The sequence below is a fragment of the Cryptotermes secundus genome, unplaced genomic scaffold (assembly GCF_002891405.2).
Source record: "Cryptotermes secundus unplaced genomic scaffold, Csec_1.0 scaffold46, whole genome shotgun sequence".
Classification (NCBI taxonomy): Eukaryota; Metazoa; Arthropoda; class Insecta; order Blattodea; family Kalotermitidae; genus Cryptotermes; species Cryptotermes secundus.
The window spans coordinates 792,848-810,769 of record NW_019726221.1 but is presented as its reverse complement, the minus strand read 5'-3'; the positions used below and the strand labels follow the sequence as shown (position 1 = coordinate 810,769).

The 17,922-nt window shown below is 44.4% G+C and overlaps 1 protein-coding gene across 5 annotated transcripts in view; it reads left to right on the top strand.

Moving 5' to 3' along the window:
* LOC111863863 overlaps positions 1 to 17,922 on the top strand; it is a 381,779-nt gene that overhangs the window by 139,337 nt on the left and 224,520 nt on the right. The window contains exon 1 of one of the 5 annotated variants that reach the window (XM_033751231.1): positions 12,110 to 12,155. The exons of the other annotated variants lie outside the window; for them this stretch is intronic. The gene's annotated coding sequence lies outside the window, so the exon portion shown is untranslated. Of the gene's footprint in view, positions 1 to 12,109; positions 12,156 to 17,922 lie in introns of those variants that run through there. 5 annotated transcript variants of the gene reach the window in all.

The window sequence follows — 17,922 nt, the reverse complement described above, 5'->3', positions numbered from 1 at the left end:
CCTCAGTTATGTTACGCGGGTTATACTGAAGGCACCGGAGACCACGTGTCATTAGTATTACGTAACCTCCCCACGCGAATATTAGGGCAGTGTCTTGAAACAGGGTACTGCCGAGTCCTTCCCAATCCATCATTGAAAATATTCACCAGTATGACTTTATAAAACCTCTGAAATTAGATAGAGCGTCGTTAAATAGACCGGTAAAGAAACACAGGATGCTTTACGTTCTACTGCAGCCTGGTACCGATCCTGCCCTACATGATTTGCGAGTTGCACACGTAAAGTGATTTCTAAAGGAATTATTGCTTACATATGGAGCTGGGCCGCGCCATAGCTCAAGCAGTTAGTCGCTGGTTTCCCACCGCGGCGGCCCGGGTTCGATCCCGGGTCTGGTCAAGTGGGTTTTGTGGTGGGCAAAGTGGCGGTGGGTCATGTTTTCTCTGAGTACTTCGGTTTCCCCTGCCAATCTTCATTTCACTAATTGCTCCACAATTACCCTCACCTATCATCTGGGGCTGGTACAATAGGCCAGAAGTGGCCGCAGTACAAGGGACTTAGTCCCACCCTACTAGCAATAAAAATACTCATGGAGCTGAGCCCTTCTTCAGGAGAAGCCAATCTGGAGCTATTCAAGAATTTCCCAGCATTTTATGGAACCCGAAGGTTCATTACCGTGCCCACAAGAGCCCTCCACTGGTCCCTATCATGAGCCAGATCAATCCAGTCCATACCGTCCCATCCTACCTCTCTAAGATCCATTTTAATATTGTCCACACACCTACGCCTTGGTCAGGGGAACGGAATTATTACTGCAGTCGGTAAATCAGTAAGCTGTAGTAGAACTGCATCGTCATGTTCAGTTTTAGATAGGAGATGCAATACAGAGCAGACTACGCCATTAATCATTAGGAAAACGAGGTACTGCCTCACTTATCTGCAAGATAGGGGCAGAACGAATTTCCTTGAACCTTCTCTCACAACTTTCTTGTTTTTATTTTCGTTCACAATGCATTATTCGGCAATTTGCTTTTGTTAAAAAAATATACAAAAATGTCAAATTTTCGACCCACACATATGTTATGAAATTAATCCGTACTTCACACGTGACAATTACCATACTTTCTCCTCCTCCATCCCAAACGTCATAATTATCATATTTTTTCTCCTCCCCGCCTAAGGCAGTTACCCTGGTACCTGCCTGCCACACCGCAGACACGTGAGTGGCTGCCTGTACAGCCTCATCTTTCCTAGAACTAATGAATAATTAGAATGATCAAGTCAAGAAGGATGCTGTGGGCAGGGAATGTAACACGTATGGAGATGAATTGGAGAAGAATGAATATAGGTTCTTGGTGGGAAATTCAGAAGGCAAGTGACTGCGAGGAAGATCTGGATGTAGGCGGAAGGATAATATTAAAATTGATCTTAGAGAAAAATAATGGGGTGTTATGGACGGGATTGATCTGGCTTGGGGAAGGGACCAGTGGAGGGCTGTTGTAAGCCTTCGGATTCCATAAAAATCAGGAAATCCTTCAGTAGTTGAGCGACTGGCGGCTTAGCTCCAGGGACTCAGTTACTTTCGTGCGCCCCATGTTACTGCTGCTTGCATATTTACCGAAACTGCTTTGCCCGCTGAAAATCTTATATCAACACCTGTGTCCGACCTGTGGCTCTGTTCATATGCTCATCATGCAAAGCTGCACCAAGCCCAGAGCCCGTCACAGTGGCCCGTTTTGAAAGGAATGCGGCGTAGTGGATTTGGAACAGTTGTTTCTCTGCACACATCCGTGGAAATGGCGCAGCGTGTCCTGATTGGTTCCGTCTTGAACTTAATTTGCCAAGTGTGAATAGCATAACCATTTTGAAGGTCATATTTAGGAGGGTAATTGCGTTTTGTAATGATTATGATGACAAAAATAAAAGGTTTTCTTTTACCGAGAACATTTTGTTATAAAATATATATTTGTAAGATTTCATGTTCTCACACCAGTAGCCATGAAATTTCTGTCTCGTGGGACATAACGCCATGTAGTCCTTCGAAAATCAGTGGAGGTTTCGGAGGAACATGTTACCTCCATTTTCAAGGTCCAATTATAAGCCAAGCAAGAAAGTAGCATGAAGCAGGCAGGAAGATTACTCTTACTTGCTTCCTGTTGGTTTCTAAAGTTCCGAAACGTCGGCTAACATTCAGCGGACTACGCGACGTTATATAGCATGAGATATAACTCTTCAAAGAAATGCCTGATCGTGAAAAAAGGGAATTTTCATGTAAACAACATATTTTGTTTGTCAATAGATGTAACGAAAGAGGCTTAAAGTTTTTTTGGGGACACTCCCTGATATAAAATCACGTATATGCGTGTGAGCACTTGCATGAAGTATGTCATAAGAGCGCTGAGATTACATGGATAGAATTTTAACTTCTGTTCACAGGTTACAGAACTTAGTCGGATTTCCCACGATCGGAATACCAGAATATTTTCTCAAGGGAATGGATCACACCTCTGGCAAATAGTAGTATGAAGTTTGTGGAGGCGCCGTCAGTTGAAAGGGGTGGACTCGACCCATTAGTCTGTTCCCAGCAGCACCACCCTCGTGGACACAAGTGACGCTAACCAGGGCGCTAACAAGGCGGTAGGGAGAGTCGCTGTCTCTGTGTAACACCGACGGGCTATTCCGATCCCACAGCGAAACATATATATTTGAATCCGTTGCTCAGATAATCCTTATAATATAATCCAACAATTTTTGAGAGTTCCAACTAACACATATTCTGTGAAGCTGACAGTAGTTGAAGAGATTCCTCACCTTATATAGATCCCCAAAGTTCATTGTCTTATTTACGATAGTCCGCCTTGTACCATGTCCAGAGCCAGTTTAATCTAATCCACCCTTATTTACTCCCAAATCTCTCTCGTGTTTTCATCTCTTGAGATTTCCCGGCAAAAAATTTGTAAGCACTTCTCACCTTCTTCGCGATAAATCAGATATCCCATGTGATGAATGTGCAAATTGATAAACATGTCATTCCATGTCAAACTCGATTTATTTATCTGTCTATTTGCGTTCCAATTTCATTTTTCTCGTGTATGGCTCTAGATCTTTCCATCGTGGCGTACCGGACAGTTTTTGAATCATTGCTTCGGTATCCCGGGTAAAACATGAAACGGAAAGTAAAGATTTCTCACCACGTAAGCAACACGCCATATCGAGAGTGAGGCAAATGTTCCACACATTCTCTTTGTCAGCACCGAGGTGACTAGTAGCACCCCAGCATTTTTGTGCGCTTGGTAAGAATCCCAAGTGCCTCAGAGATTCCTGTTCCTGCTGGAAGTGAAGCCCTGACTGATAAAGGGCAGAGCCAGCGACTCTCCACACAGTTATCCCGGCTCCTGCATACTGTTTTAAGCGACATTCCTGCTCTCCATGTCGGCACACCGGCAGACGTGCGACTTTTGACAAGAAAGTCTGTACGCTCCTTTATTTGACAGTGTGACGAAAAGCAACAGGAATTATAAAAGTTGATTAGATCCGTCTACTGTATGAACCATAGAACGTCACCTTGTGTAGGCAGGTTTATGGAAGAAAATCCCCGCGTACTTCCCATCGGTGTAGTAATACCGGAAATATGTTGAAAATACTTTCTAGTATAATATGACGTAATATTCTGCGTCACTAACTGACGTGATACACTGTCATTTCCATGGTAGATGGAGTGAGTATATGGCCAAGTAAAAGACTGATAGGGCCGGTCACGGTAGCCGAGCGGTCTAAGGCATGTACTGTCTTCGCTCGCTTGGAAACCGGGATCGTGGGTTCGAATCCAACTCATGGCATCAGTGTTTGTGTACAGGTAGAGACCTTGCGAAGAGCTGATCACCCGCCCAAGGAGTCCTACCGTATGTCTAAGATGTGGAAAAACCGAAGTGAATGGAGAAGTTCATGGAGGTAGGCCTAGGCCCACTGGGGCTGTAGTGCCAAGAAAAAAAGACTGATGGACAGTCTCAGTATCTTGTGTTCCTAATGAGTCTGTGGCTGAGTATCACATTTCGTTGCTTTCAGAACATGATACTGTTCCGCGCCTCAATTCAACGCGACGACATGGATTCTGTGTATGAAGTCACGCGTGGTAAAACAGCTCAATTCATTGATGATGGCTGCCAAGTAACACAGAAATCCACTCCACTGTCTTCGCTTAGCATAATTTCCGGAGATAAAGGAAGGGGGAGGAGCCTTTGCGATAACATTGTTATTGCCATCGATCTGTCCAACTCAGGGTTTCAGTTACATGAATAAAAAGTGTTTGTCGGCTGTAAGATGTCATGGTAACCGGAGAGGGGGGGCATTCGGCTCGTGATGGGTAACTGTAGAATCGTAATATTAATGAACATGACAAAAATTACTCTCTCTCCTCGTTCTTCTTCTGGCCGACATTTCAGACTTCTGTTAAGTTAAGCTGAATTGTCTTTCAGACGAGTGAATCTAGTTTTATAGTTGAGCTGCATTGCTCAAATCAAATAATACAGAATAGCAACATCATCTATGCCATTAAATAAAATGAAACAGCATAACCGCATGAGTTACGGCCCCCATACACACACAGTTTGGCCTCCAGTTCGGCCTGCACAGTTGAAGACTGAAAGGCAAAACTGACGTGTGTGGTTCTGCCGGCCGGCCAATCGTTTGGACTGTTGGCATGTGGGAAACCCATCAGTCCGTCAGTTCTGCCTGCAGGACCGTAGCACGTGACGTGTGTGACTCAACATTATAGGCTGGAAGACCGTGACTGTGGCATGAAGCCTGCCGCTTTATCTGCGCGTGTATGGGGAGGAAAGGGAGGGGGTAAACTGTCACAGTTTTGCCTGTAAGGTCGATCGGAAGGCCAAACTGTGTGTGTATGGGGGGGCCTTACGTCATTTCTGGGAACCTAAGGCTCTTTCTCTCGGGATAAAGAGCCCGGGGCTTGAAGCTGACCACACATCTATCAAGTGCTGTGGTCAAAAATGGTGGAGCAATACCTACACTCCCCCATACATCTTCATGCCGTGGTTCTTAATTGCTTAATTAATTAAACACAGGGAGAACTTTACGTATAACAGCATGACATTCGCTTTGCTTCGTTTCTCCGATCAGATAGATAATATGGAATATCTGCATACTGTGTTGGTATATGCAATATGTTATAAATCAAGCTGGCCGGAGTGTGTGTCAAGGAAATTACAGGACATTGGACAACGTATCCGATAGCGCGCACAAAGTAGATAGATCCTACTTTCATTATGTTACCGGCAAACCTGTGAGTGTAGTGCGCGCTGTAAGAGGCCTCCACATCCGACCAAGTGAGAGAATACAAAATCAGCCGTTAGCTGGAACTCGGGGCCGATGGCTCTTCGAGAGGCTTACATATGCTAATGTTAATGTTGGTTTGAGTGCTGAGATTCTTGAGGGTGGGGGCTGGCCATGAAACGGGCCGCTGCGGCCGTTTACGTACGTACGTGGGTATTTCCTGGGCTTGAACGCACACGACCCGGCATGTCAGGACCCGTGCAGTCTGCTCTGATAATGTCTGTGCTTGCAGTGCGATGTTCTGCTGAAGGATACAGTTGAATTGCAGTTTTCAGTTGTAATATTACGCTGTGGAGTGTTTTACGCGCAGTGGTAAACGAAGTTCCTGACTGACGCACGGGAGACGTGAGAAATGAATGTAGAATATTTGTCGGGAACCTGATAGAAAAAGACATCTTTGAAAGGCGTAGGGGTTAGTATTTAAATGTACCTTATTACATTTACTTGGGGTGTGACTGGCTGGAGTCGTTTGCTCCAGGATCTGTGGTGGGACTTTATGAACATGGGAATGAACCCTCGAGTTTCATAAAGGGAGAGGAATTTCTTGACTACCTGAAGTAGTGTTAGCTTTTCAAAACCGACCCTGCTCCGTGGAACCAGATTGTGATGTTCCCATTGTGTAGTGAAGATTTTAAACAATTTGAGAATTTCATGGTGTAGAATTTAGATTTTGTTACCAAATGATAAATGCCTGCAGTATGTACATGCAAAAATGTTTTCTTTAATGCCGTACTATGTATATGTTCTGTACAAAAAGTTTCGCGACTTTTTTTTCCGGACATGCCTGCAACTGAGTGAGTCATATCGCCTTCAAAGTTCTTCCCTCCTGCATTGATGCACCGCTCGTAGCTCCGTCTGCGAATATTCCGTAATCTCTTGAATCGTCTGAAATCATTGACCTTGCAAAGTGGATTTCAGTTTGGGAAATAAGAAGTCTGCAGGAGTCAGGTCAGGTGAGAGGGGTGGCTGAGGGAGCACAGTTATGTTCGTGTTGGCCAAAAAGTGACGAACCAGTAGCGATGCATGAGCTGGAGCATTGTCATGATGAAGGAACCAGGAGTTGCTTCACCACAACTAAAGTCTTTTTCTCCTGACATTTTTCTCTTAGACGTCTCAGCACTTCGAGATAATACCAACGATTCACTGTTTGCCCCCGACGTAAGAATTCAATATGCACAACACCCTCGATGTAAAAAAAAAACTCCTCAACATGACTTTCACGTTCGACCTGACCCATCGCGCTTTTTTTTTTCGGTCTTGGCGATATTTTTCGCACCCACTGTGAAGAAGAGTGCATTTTATTTTCGACATCGTATCCATAAACCCATGTTTCATAGCCGGTTATAATTCTTTTCATAAAGTTGTCATGTTATTGAAGGAAAGATAGAGGGGCGGATGGAAGTGACCAGAAGACGAGGAAGAAGACGTAAGAAGATTCTGGATGACCTTGGGGACAGAAGAGGATATTTTCATTTGAAGGAGAAAGTTCTAGATCGCATCAAGTGGTGGAACTGTTTTGGAAGAGACTGTGGACCTGTCGTCTTGACATATTACTGATGAATGAATGAAAGTTGTCATCCTCGCTAGCAGGATCCAGAAGTTCCTGACAGATATCAACGCGACTGTGTCTCTGATCCTGTGTCAGAAGTCGTGGGACAAGCTTTGAAAGTACCCTCTAATTTTGCCGTAAGAATGTCATGATATGATCCTGTCAGTTTGTTGCCTCTTCTGGTATTTCCCGCACTCTCAAACGACGACTAGAAAACACGATTTCACGAACTCGCGCAACATGAGCGTCGTCACATGACGTTGAGGGCCGTCCCAAACGCGGCTAATCATGTGTTGGTTGCCGACTGTTCTTAAATCGCTTCAACCATTCATAACAACGTGTACGGCTCATGGGCTGATCAACAGAAACGTTTTTAATCATTTCATGTGTGTCCGTGAACGTTTTCCCTAGTTTGAAACAAAATTTAATGTTAATATGCTGCTCATGGACATCAGCCATCTGGACTATCGCAAGACACACTCTACACGCACGTGAACAAATAGCTCTAAGCTAATGACTAACCACAGTATGATGACGTGTCAAAAAGAATGATAATTAGGAAGAAAGCCACTATGAAGCACAACTAACCCGACATTGCTTAGTCTTCTTGTTGGCGCACTATTTCAAAAGTTACGAAACTTCTTGAATAGATCACATATTGGCGAACCATGTTATGAAATAGACTTTGGAGTGCGCTGCTGTGGCAGTGAACGTGGGCGGATGCAGCAGTCAAGCGCCATGTTATGACGGGCAGCGACAAACATTTCTGTCTGGAAATCTTCGTGAAGGAACTGGGTAACGAGACACTGGATACCTCGAGATTCGAACAAGATTCCTCCAGACGTTGAACTAGTACATAGCTTGTTCTCGGCTTCTGTGCACCTTAATTAGAAACAGTCGTTCTTCCTGTTAATTATATACATCTGACGTTTGAATCATTTGCATATTACAAGTATGTACCGCCTTAAGTCGACAATATCTGAATTAATTTTACTTATATTGAAACTGACTGAGCGACTGGCGGCTACTTAAGAAAGCCTCAACTCCATGGAGTTAGGTAGTTATACTGAAGAGTGTTAACTTGAGGCCCAAAAATATAAAGGCTGGAAAATACCACCTCTAGACCGAATTGTGGAAGAACTTTGGAGATGACCAAACAGCTGTCTGAAACTGCCTCAGTTAACAAACACTACACTACGTCGCATCCCAGAACATGGCGCGCCTACTTCAGTCACCGTCCTGATTGCCTCGAAGTGGGTACGTTCTTTAAAAACTTGTCGAATTTCGATTAAAGTACGTGTCTGCGTCTACTTCTCGTTGTAAAACAGTCCAATCAACATTTCTGCTTCCTTATTGGCGATTCGGCTATGTCTGATGCAGACCTTATCATTATGAATGAATAAATTTGTATCTCATTATTTTATTAGTATTATTAGTTGTCCGGATCGAGAAACATTCTTTTTATCTTATTTTAACGTTTTAAGCATTCACCAGATGAGATAATTTTAGTTTTATTAAAAACCAGTTTGTTGTTTAGAACTGTTGAAGACATCTTTCGAGACTTTACGGCTATGAAATTGTAAAACCATTTCCTGTCCATAAAACTTAAACAAAATTAATCAACTTAACAATACATTATTCTTATTACTACAACCTCCTGTTCACAGAATGGGATAGTGTGTGAAATACCAAGAAGGTGTTATCCCTGAAACCAGACCCCGAGGGGCCCACTACGCATGAAAGTATTGCAAATATAAAAGTGACATAATAGTTCGTACCTTTTGGGTATAGCCTACTTCCACGTAATTATATGCCGGGAGTCCATTATGTTTACACTAATGATAAAGACAGCCAACTTAATAGTAAATGCTTTTCTAACAAAACAAAGCTTAGCAAAATCAGACTCATGAGATTGTGAAAACTGTGTATAATATTAATGTAATGTCTGGCTGTCTCTACTGCCCATTTAATCTGCGGACAACCAGCTGCCCTACCAATGCAACAAGTGTGTCATGTTCGGTATTGCTTTTGGCGGTTGCAGAATCACGCAAGTAGACATGAACCTTTTTGTGTACTGAGCTGCTATTATAACAGCCATCTTCTGTACATAACGCTTAAGTGACGGTGAGTGTATGATTTCGTTAATTATTCATATTGTGGCGGGTTGCTCAAAGCATTAAGATATGAAACCAGAAATCCCCCATGTAACGCTCTCAACAATTGTACTTCGGTTACTTAGTAGCGCAGGCCTCAATATTCACAACAGAGGAAATATTGAAGACGTTTCCTAGGTAACGCATACAGAAACGGGTAGTTACATCGGAGATGCAAAAGGAGATCCCTTCAAGGAACTGATCTCCATACGCTTCGACAAGAACCTACCTCAGGGAGAGAACTGACCAAAAGAAGACAGAATACGACAGGAGTACAGATCGAGGCAACAGTGAGAGATTCGTTATCCAGAAGGAACAGTGTGTGGACGGTTGGAATCAAGTGTACGAGTAATTGTAACAGCGGCGTCCAGTATATCCAATAAATCAAATCTAGAACCCATAATATCAGTCACGTCTATCCCCCTACACGTGAAAATATTCGATTATCAGCCAAAACCAGAAAACGTCAAGCAACAATACAGAACCATTCTCAGAAGTTTAAGGAACAGGAGAACAAGACACAAAAACCAACAACTTCAGAATACCGCTGTTTCTAACTGAACTCCAACCAAAATAACAGTGGGATGACTAATTCTAATTTTTAACTGAAGCCGTAATTTCCACTAAAAAAAAAGTATTTTTAACAGTTTAGCGACTGTGCAGCTTTACAGTGGGTAAGTTTATGAAACAGAACAACAGATGTACCTCACGGTGGTCCAATAATGATCGAAGAATGTTGTGCCACAAATGAAACATCTTAGTGTCCAGTGTGTAGTAAAAACGTTGTTATGAGATAATAAAACCACGCGCCCGAACGACACTGATTATTACATACAGAAGGCGATCAACATAATCCAAACTGAGTTATGTATAGAATTCTGCGTACAGTTTCTCATTCTTAGCATTCAACGTGTTTTACGAAGTGTGCACATGCGAGGGACTTTGAAGAGCTATTTCAAGGAAATAACGGCTCCAGTCTAGTAAACCGAAATTAACGGCCGTGGGGATTCGTTCCGCTGGTGACACCCTTTATCCGATAAAGTTGGCACTAACTTCGCCGACAAGCGGCGATCGTTCGGTATATTTCGCTTACGGACTAAAGCCACGTATTTTGTTTTATCTTAATTTTTGACCATGTAAGATTCGAGAGGTTAAACAAACTTGATTTATTATTTACTTGTATATTCCTCTACACCGAAAACGTATCTTAATCCAACATCAAGGTCGCAGAGCGTTTTATCTTACCTTGAGTCTGTATGTATATGCTGCAGGTGGGTGCTGAATCTGCTTGTTGGTTTGTACGCATGGATTTACATAACGGTGCGCATTATGAGCGAGAGCTACATAGGTCTCAGTGCGAAATGACCAGGCGGTAATGAAAGTTTAGTGACGACGAGACGACGATGTCTTTTGCGCTTTATTATTACAAATATTTCTTTTCGATGCAGATTAAAATTTCGTAGTCCTATGCAGGACGTTCGACAGAGGACATTGAAGTTACTGGCTACTGGTTGGACGGCTGGGGTTTTATTCCTGGCACTTTTATTTTCGTCGCAACGTCCAGACTGAATTTGGGGGCACATCCTGTCTCGTATGCAGCAGGTAAAAAAAGTAAAGCTATCCCTGTACCGGCCGTGAAGGCCCATAGGGTTGTAAGACGTTGAGGGTCCCGGATTATCTAGACAGTCGGCTCAAAGATGGCGATAAGGTTGTCAGACTTATGCGCCGGCCGCGCTTTACTCCCCAGGAAAATTATTTAATTAATTCCAGTGATACTCATGTCTGTTAGAGTGTCAGAGGCTGAGTAAGCCCCAGGGCATAGTGCGGCTGGAAGGATTAGGTCAGCTGAAAAAAATCCAATGACGTCATCGGGACTTGAACCCGCGACCTTCCGGCTTGTAGCATAGCCCCTCAACCAACTACGATATGCAGCAGGTACTGACAGGTTCTAACTACACAGAAAGTTCGGCTGTAGTCCATGGAAAGTGACGTAACGCAGGGAATGTTACGCCCAGCTCCTGAGGGTCCCAGTTCACTATTCAATAACCAGGGCTCCGATTGCAGGGCAGTGCCGTTGTGGAGTTCTGGTTAGAAGGCTCAGTCGGTGTAACAACGGAATACGGGCTGGACCGCAGGGACTTGAGTCCCAACAGGAGAAAGTGATTATTTTCTTCTCCACAGTGTCAAGATCGGCTCCTCCAATGGGTACGTGGGGGGGGGGCTCTTTCCTTGCGAATAAAGCGGTCAGGGAGTGAAGATCTAGTGCCGAGATCAACAATGGTGGAGGTATACCTCCATTCCCCCACTCATCTTCATGGCGTGGTGTTTAATTAAGCACGGCCGACTTTACCTTTTACTTTCACAGATAGTATGCCCATGGCTTTTATTAACATTTGTTTTCTTGCGCTTCATGCTTGAGGACGCTATCAATAACTTGGAGCAAGTCACAGATAGAGGCCGGGCCATAGCTCAAGCGGTTAGTCGCTGGCTTCCCACCGCGGCGGCCCGGGTTCGATCCCGGGTCTGGTCAAGTGGGATTTGTGGTGGACAAAGTGGCGCTGGGGCGGGTTTTCTCCTAGTACTTCGGTTTCCCCTGCCAATCGTCATTCCACCCTTTGCTCCACAATCACCCTCACCTATCATCTGGGGCTGGTACAATAGGCCAGAAGTGGCCGCAGTACAAAAGGGACATAGTCCCACCCCACTAGCAATAAAAAAAAGTCACAGGTATACCTAAACGGCACACCTGGAAGACGTGTAGGAAAAACAAGGTAGACCTCTACGCAGTATCAGAATTCAGTAAGTAAAAATAAACAGTAATTGTCCATATGCTTAATTATCATGCCATGAAGACGCATGGGGAAAGGAAAGTATGGCTCCACTCATTCTTAACCTCAGCAGTAAATGTAGGTGAGTGGTCAGCTGTACGTCCCCACCACTTTACACCTGGGGGAAGAGCCCTCGGCACCAGATGTAAAAGAGGCTGTGTGGGCCACAGAGCCGGTCTGGATGCTGTGGAGTGGAGAATTGAACCCGCATTCCTCGACCGTCGAGACCGACCGACTGAGCCATCTCGGTAGCAGAATCCGCCAGTAGACTATATCCAGGTGAAGAGGTGAGCTCCACGCTCTGCTTTGATTTACACGGAGTTTCCGAAAGCTACAGAAATTCTGCATAATCAGACTACGTGTAGGAACAGAGCGCTTGATCACCGGCACGTAATGCAGAGCCTGTGCATGACTGCGCAAGCGCACTCATGTTTGGGAGGTGTTTGATTTTACTTCGTGGAGAAAGCAAATTTACAGCGTGTAATAATAACTCGTTTTAGACACCAAAAATTACACGTTTTATATCCTAACACGGTAATATGTGCTCAGTCCTTTGCTTTAGAATCTCTGTAAATATTTCAAAATAAAGAACAAAGAACCCGACAGATTCGCAAACTCTCTGAACAACCGCAGCTTCTCTTAAGTAGAAACGAAGCAGATACTCGTGTAAACTCGCTGTTGACTTCTCTGCATTAAGGTTCGGCCACACAGCGCTACGTACTCGACGCACGCTACGTACGCTGTTGTCGCGTATTGGGTGTATAACGCGACAAATAACTTCACGCCGTATTTTATATAGCGAATTTTATTTCACATTCGCACTTACAATCACCCAAATTACAGATTCACAATTACTGCTATCTGCAGTATCACAAATACTACACTCTAAATGCCAGAATACAGCTGACTGGTTGCTGGCTAACTCGGAACTAACTCGGAGGTAGCTCCAGGACTAACTGTGAATAGCCTTCACTGCGCCTCATATAGCTTCGATCGGACAATACAGAAAACGGCCACGTAATAAGCACCCTTGTTGCCTGGCGCTGTGTTGCTAGCTGCGCTAGCGGTAGTAACCGCTGTTACCACCGTCGTCTCTCGCAATCCTGTTTACCCGTGCTGCCCTTTGTGACGTCATCGCTGTTGACTCGCTTTGCATAGCGACCAGGATGCTAGGACTCGGCTGACTTCGGCTCACTTCGGCTTCGCTCGGCGCATCACGGCCGGGGGTGGGGGCGTCATCCATAGCTCAACATGTCACACTATGTTCGATCTACGAACAGAAAAATATCTCCCTTTATTGCCCATGTGACTGGCCACACACACTTTCATACGCTACGTACGCTGTGTTCCCTATGTTAGCTGCGTCGCAGAGTGTACACAGCGTACGTAGCGTACGTAGCGGCCATAGCGTAGCGCTCTGTGTGGCCGAACCTTTACTCGATAACAGTGGCCAGTGTTTGAGCTAGCGGGACTAGGTAGCTGAAGGTCTACGGATAGTTATAATCCATGCATTCTGAAAATGACTTGACAAGGGATTCTTAGGTTCACGAATCCAATGTTCTTTATCACAGTGTCTCTTGTTGCGTTTATATTGCCACTTGAACAAAACGCCATGGTGAATTGATCATACTTGTTTCGCTTCCGGTAGGTCCCAGACTCAAATCTCAGTCTGCAGATGGGATTTCCTAGTTGAAAATGCTCGTAAAATTTGACATTATCACGGAGGTGACTATAAGCGTTACTGTTATCTGTGATGTGACGCCGTGTAGTCTTACAGATGTTCGCTAATGTTTCAGAAAAACATATGTGATGGTCAAAGTCGAAATTAACCCTGAAGATGAAGCTAACACATCTCTCCAAAATGTCGGTAGGAAGCGAAATAGTGCCAGAATACACGGGGTCTCATAGCAGAAGACAAAGCAACTCCGTGGCCTGTAGTCCGCAAGCGAACTATACCGACCGAGCGACCGTCACTTGTCGGCGAAGTTCGGTGCCAACTGTACCGGATAGAGGGTGTCGCTTGGTCAGCGCAACGAATCCCCACGGCCGTTAATTTCGGTTTTCTAGACCGGAGCCGCTATTCCCTTGAAATAGTTCCTCAATTATCACGAGGCTGAGGGGACCCCGTTCCAGACCCACTACTTCTCAGAAAAATCTGGTAGCTCCGTGAATCGAACCCGGACCTCTGGATCTGTAGCCAGGAACGCTGACCACTACACTACCACTTGTGTATTTCTAGCTGTCTGTTCTGAAAAGTCTTAAAATAGGCCATGGCTGCAGGAATAACCAGTTCTACAGTTCCGTTACGTGACCCAACATTAGAGTATGTACGATATAAGTTACTACGTAGACACATATGAACCACTCTTGCTCATAAGTACTCCTGCACTGTTGGCGGTTTCGTGATAAATGGAATCGTGGGACAGGACGAGACTGGCTTATACTTTTCACAGAGGCCACTTTTAAGAATAAAACCTCTTCACGGTACCGGATTCAACATATACCTGGGAAGCACGACGCGCTTCTAAGTAATGTTAAGAAATTCAGTTTCTACATTATTGAAACGATTTGAGTTTGAAATATGAACGCCTCTGTGGTCTAGTGTTCAGAGTTCCTGGCTACAGATCCAGAGATCCCGGTTTCGAAATTAATGGCCGTGAGGATTCATTGCGCTGACCACGCGACACTCTCTATCCGCTAAAGTTGGCACTAACTTCGCCGGCAAGCGGCGGTCGCTCGGTCGGTATAGTTCGCTTGCGGACTAAAACCAAGGAATTTGTTTGGGTCTCATTTTCATCTTGCAGTAGTGTCATATTAAATATTTTCTTTATATCCGCCTTGTTGGACACAGATACACTTACGTCTCTGCTGAACTGTCCATCCTGCTTGGCTGACACGCGCATTCGCTCCCGTATTTACGTTTTATCAACGAATGAGAAGTCCAAACGTGTCAGAGATGCGAGTTGTATACCTGCTCTGTGGATTGCTTGTTTGTATGACATTTCACACCGTAGCGGTTCATTCTGCCTCCTCCTATCTTTACACACAAGCTTAATCGTTTCTTCTTGTTCTTGATGCCAGTGTGAAAGAGGTGGCCAGCTCTGTCCGGGTTATGTGATTCCTTTCACACACTTCAGATGTTATCGGAGTGTAAATGCAGTGCTCTGCTGGTTTCATTGGTTAGGAACATTTGGGTTTGAGTGGTTGCATGACCGAACTTACACCGGTGAGAGGTTAGGTGGAGCGGCTTGAAGTGANTCCCTGTCCGTACCGTTAGTAATTTCGAATATACAGTAAAAAGGATGCTGACATTGTCGGTCTCACCTCCGAATTTTTTTTTTCTTGGCACTACAGCCCCAGTGGGCCTAGGCCTACCTCCATGAACTCCGTTCACTTCGGTTTTTCTAGATCTTACACATACGGTAGGACTCCTTGGGCGAGTGATCAGCTCGTCGCAAAGCCTCTACCTGTAGACAAACACAGAAAAACGCACACAAACATCCATGCCCTGAGTGGGATTCGAACCCACGATCCCGGCTTCCGAGCGAGCGAAGACAGTGTATGCCTTAGACCGCTCGGCTACCGTGACCGGCCACCTGAATTTTACTTGTATGAAAACATTTGACTCTAAGAATATAGTAAATTACTTGTAAGAGAGTCCTCTAGAGAAGCTTATTATTGCTCATCTAGTCAAGAAATTCCCAATATTTTATGGAACCAGAAGATTTATCAATGTGTTAAGCGGCTGCCATTAGTACCTGTTGTGAGCAACACAAATGAAGTTCACGGCTTCTCACACTGTAAATCCGTTTTAATAATATATCCCCGTCTGTTGCTGTTTGCTTTAGGTATTTGTAGCAAAAGCCTGCAGGAATTTATGTTCTCTCTCACGCATCCTACATGCCCCTCCAATTTTTATTTTCCTTTATTTGATCCTCCAGATATTTCGCAGAGAGTGTAAACTGTGAAACTCTTCATTATGGAGTTGCCTCTGGACTCTTGTTGCTTCCTTCACATAGGTCCAAATATCCTCTCCAAAACCATGTTCTCAAACACATTCCCCCACCCCAAGAGAGGGGGCGAGCCAGAAAAAAAATCACGTTATTTGTTGATATTAATGCTTGCTGTGTTTACTTCTTTCAGTTTTGATCTTTTTCAAAAAATCGAAGGGGCGGGGGAGAAGTAGATGCCTGGCTGGTTCCCCTGCCGGTGCCCATGCTCAGTATATATTCTTCTCGTAATGCTAGAGGACATGTTCTACACCCATACAAAACAAGAGGCTAGACCTAATTGTAAATTTTAGTCTACTTTCCATATTTAAAGAAAAATAAAATATTCTTATGCTGTCACCATGATTATATTGTGGCATGTAGGAGACGATTGCGACATAGACAACTAGACAACGGTCGTTACTAGGCAACGGCCCATAGACTAAGAAAGGAACGGTGTCGGCGTTAAGCAAGTCAGTCGACAGTTGCTATAGCTGAGGCAGGAGGACAGTTCGGCAACCCAGAGGAAGGATAACGTTCGCCATTGGAAGCCGTTACCAGAAAACTGATGAAGACACAGCAGGCTGAGCAGACTTGAGTGTGAGCTCTAGTGAACTGTAAAGTGCGTGAATTACCGAAACTGTTATAATTACGTGTAGTCGCGGATCTATAAAGTTCAGCATCTCTGTGGTCTAGTGGTTTGAGTTCCTGGCTACAGATCTAGAGGTCCGGGTTTGATTCTCTGCGCTATCAGATTTCCTGAGAAGTAGTGGGTCTGGAACGGGGTCCACTCAGCCTCGTGAGGATAATTGAGGAGCTATTTCAAGGAAATAGCGGCTCCGGTCTAGAAAACCGTAATTAATGGTCGTGAGGATTCGTTGCGCTGACCACGCAACACCCTCTATCCGCTAAAGTTGGCACTAACTTCGCCGACAAGCGGAGGTCTCTCTGTCGATATAGTTCGCTTGCGGACTAAAACCACGAAGTTTGTCTTCTTTGTTTGTCATATGGTTTTTATGATAAACAGTCACTGTTCCTTAAGCATTAACCGGGCGATCTCTCTACCGGGGACATAATGCGTTTCCTGGGAAGCACGAACTGAATTTTTGTTTATTATTTAGAACAAGTTTCGCCTTTAAAGGGCCGAAATAATTTTCTTTAATTTATGATATAGTCGATCATATTTTCAAAAATGGACACTTACTTGTATTATAAATAGTGTCAGTCTGTAAAAAAAAATGGCGTATAATTTAGTAATAAAATCGGTAAAAGTAGACCTGTCGGTCACGGTAGCCGAGCGGTCTAAGGCATGCACTGTCTTCGCTCGCTTGGAAACCGGGATCATGGGTTCGAATCCCACTGAGGACATAGATGTTTAGTTTGTGTACAGGTAGAGGCCTTGCGACGAGCTGATCACTCGCCCAAGGAGTCCTACCGAATGTGTAAGATCTAGTAAAACCGAAGTGAACGGAGAAGTTCATGGAGGTAAGCCTAGGCCCACTGGGGCTGTACTGCCAAGGAAAAAAAAAAAAGTAGACCTAGTTACGTCGATCAACGGGCGAGCCATTAGTTGTCAGTTGCCAGCATAGCCGTCAGTCATAGAACCCTCGTCCCTTTTATTCATGATTTCAACTGAGGTATTTGCAATCTTCTTTCGCCTTTCTCTAGTGCCTCGAACTCCAGTTTCCATTGGTTAACCAGACTGATGCCAGTGGTTGAGCTGGTGCTTCTCTGACTGAAATACTCGTACATAAACTCTCAAACGCTTCCCCTACTTTTCTCTGTACACTGTCTAGCAGATTAGAGCCAGAAAATATCCATACCGAAGTGTCAGCTGCGGTATGATAAAATGGAAATTTTTGAACTCCTGCGAAGTCCCAAAATGTGTAAATTGGGGGATCACCGAACTATTTCGTGCCGTACGTGTGCTTAACAGAGTCACTGGCAGATCTTGGTTCCCAGAATAAATTCAAATGCAAGTTACCGTTCAAATATATATCGTTTATTGCCATAGTAGACTGTGTGTTACATAGACACCGATATGTTTCGCTCTTACA